The sequence below is a fragment of the Schistocerca serialis genome, chromosome 9 (assembly GCF_023864345.2).
Source record: "Schistocerca serialis cubense isolate TAMUIC-IGC-003099 chromosome 9, iqSchSeri2.2, whole genome shotgun sequence".
NCBI lineage: Eukaryota > Metazoa > Arthropoda > Insecta > Orthoptera > Acrididae > Schistocerca > Schistocerca serialis.
In genome coordinates, this window is record NC_064646.1 from 204,485,140 (window position 1) to 204,487,979 (window position 2,840).

Here is a 2,840-nt window from a genome sequence, read left to right on the forward strand (position 1 = left end):
GGATGCCCAGGCTTCGGGTGTCGACCCCTGCCCTACCCGTCGTCCTGCTCCTGCAGCGGTTCATTAGGAAAAAAAATGGTAGAGCACTTGCCCGCGAAAGGCAAAGGTCCCGAGTTCGAGTCTCGGTCGGGCACACAGTTTTAATCTGCCAGGAAGTTTCATATCAGCGCACACTCCGCTGCAGAGTGAAAATCTCATTCTTGACACCAATAAGTGTTTTGCGGTTATGAAGGGCGTTCTTAAAGGTACTTCTGCTATAGTACCCATCATTTAAAGTCGTTAAATTCACTTAATTGCAATCTTTCATTTATTAATTTCTATATAACATTCAACAATCGCAATTGCCGAGTGATAGGAATCTTCAACTATTCGATTCATGTGTATATTCATATTGTATACTGTAGACTCAGCAGTATTTGTCTTGTAGTGCGGCAACTACGTATCGCAGCACTAGACAACGAAACCAGCCAAAACTTTTAATATTTCAACTCTGAGTCTGAGGGTACGTAGTTGATGGCCACAACACCTAATTAATAAACTGAAAGCCCGCATGATGACACGCAAAATGTTTAACTGGAGGCAAAATTCTCATCTGTCGTGGCAGAAGTGTCTGAAATAAAAACATATTCAATTAATTTGATAAAGATATTTGATTATCACTTCCATTTTGTATTTTGTTATTTGTATCAGAAAGCCTGAATTTCCGGAATGGCCGTTTTAGCATCGTCTCCTTCGATCTAAACAACCTGATGCCCAGGCAGTTATGAACCAAACGAGGAGAAGGCAAACATTTTAAAATACATGGAACCTTGGAAGGTAAAACACTCGTAAAATCCCAGAGAAAATCTCATACGTCCCTCAGAACCTTTTAATTACATATCCCCAGCAACTGAGCCAATCAAGCTGCACTGAATACATTTACGTAGCCACTAACAGAAATATTCGCTAAACTGTCTGTGACTTACAGTAACAATTACATTTATGAGTTTTGTTGAAGACGGACATTTTGTGACCGTGGCTGTGTACAAAATGCAGGGTTGATGCTTTTAAAGAAAACGACAGCAACCAGCCTGATTCATCGAAGGCACGCAGTCGCGCTGTCCTCTGTGCCCTCGATGGCTCAGATGGATAGAGCGTCTGCCATGTAAGCAGGAGATCCCTGGTTCGAGTCCCGGTCGGGGCACACATTTTCAGCTGTCCCCATTGAGGTATATCAACAACACCTGTTGGCAGCTGAGAGTTTCGATTAATTATCATTTCTTTCTAGAGAAGCTGCGCGGTCATCATTGGTATCTGTTCTTTCGGAACAGTTACTATCTTTATCTCCTACAGATGCCATTCTGAATGCCTCTACTTATCGGAACTTTGTGAAACTGTAAGGGCTGAAGCGGGAATGTTCCACGATGTTACACAACAAATTTCGGATTTTTTTCAACCGAAACTGGCTGAGAAAAACTTGTTGATAACCCCTCGTAGTACTTGTCACTTTCATAAAAAAAAATACAATTTTCACCCTATACTTTTTTAATACGAAAATGTGATCTACGTTCTGTATAGCCCTCGTATTTTTTGTCAGTACGAACATGCCTAGTATGGCTACGTGTTTTACGTCCTGCAACAACTAGGATGAACAGTGCACCGTCGATCCGGCGGCAGAGTGTGGGTCCAGACTGTGGCCAGCGGCTGACGCCGTCGCGTCGGCAGAGAGCGAGCAGACGCAGCAGGAAGAAGTGCGCCCCTCCCCCCCTCCTCCAGCCCGCGTGCTGACGGTCTCGCCCCCGCAGCCATTGCTAGCATTCTGGGCCGGCTGCCGCGCGTGCTCGGCATTTCGCGGAGTCCCGCCACCGCTACCACCACCACCACCACCACCACCACAGCCGCCAAATGACTCCATCGTCCACGCTCGCCGCGCAGCACGCATATGCCACGCAGCCCGCTGCGCCTCTAATTAACCACTCATTTCTGGCGTCGGTCCGACATACATTCCCGCTGAGAGAGAGGCATCTCGTAGGACGACTAGGAACAGTCTCACCCGTAGATTTTGGTTAGTTCAAATGCAGAAACTGGGCCAAATCACAGGAGCAGTCACATTATAGGGTGCCCAATGGTTAAGCCCCAATTTCTCATCCTGTCACAGAGACGACGTTGATGTAAATAAATTCCTCCATTTGTTGTGTTACTACTTGTAGTAACTTCAATTATCAACTTCATCTGCGGAAGAGAATTCTGTACGTCCCTTTCTGAAACTGAGTGGTAGAATTATTTCCAAAATCTATGGTCAGGTGATGAGGAAAATGTGAAAAATGCAGTTAGTAACGAGCATGCCGATTTCGTATTAACGGTCGTGTTAATAATATCTAAAATCAGAAAATCTGCAGGGAAAGACAACCTCAATCTGGGTTTATTTAGATATGTTTCGGAATAATTACTCACAATTTTGCAAGTTCTTGTTAAAAATACATCCTCGTAACAGAGAATTGGCAAACAGCACTCGTCATCGCATTATTTAAAGAAGGGGAACGCAGAAAACGCGCCGGTTACCGAGACGTTAGTCTTCTGAATTCTGGATACAGCAGTATGCAAAACTGATAACAAATACATAAAGGTACTTACGGAAACGTTTCGTACTGAAGAACAGAGTAGCTTTCAGAATGGAAGAGCCTGCTTGGACAGTGTTTCTCCAGTCTGCCGAATTATTGAAAAACACAGAGAGTACAATCATCATTGTGTACGAGAAAGCTTTTGACAAATTTGACAGTACAATTATAGAAGAGAATTGTATACTTTGGCATCTGACATGTGTAGTTCGAAGTATGTATCCACACAACAAAACCAAAATA

At 43.9% G+C, this 2,840-nt stretch overlaps 1 non-coding gene across 1 annotated transcript; it reads left to right on the forward strand.

Annotated features, from left to right (window-relative positions):
- Positions 1–1,108: 1,108 nt before the first annotated feature.
- Positions 1,109–1,183, forward strand: Trnat-ugu (transfer RNA threonine (anticodon UGU)). The gene has a single exon. It is a non-coding gene; the product is annotated as a tRNA-Thr (tRNA).
- The last annotated feature ends 1,657 nt before the right edge of the window (positions 1,184–2,840 follow it).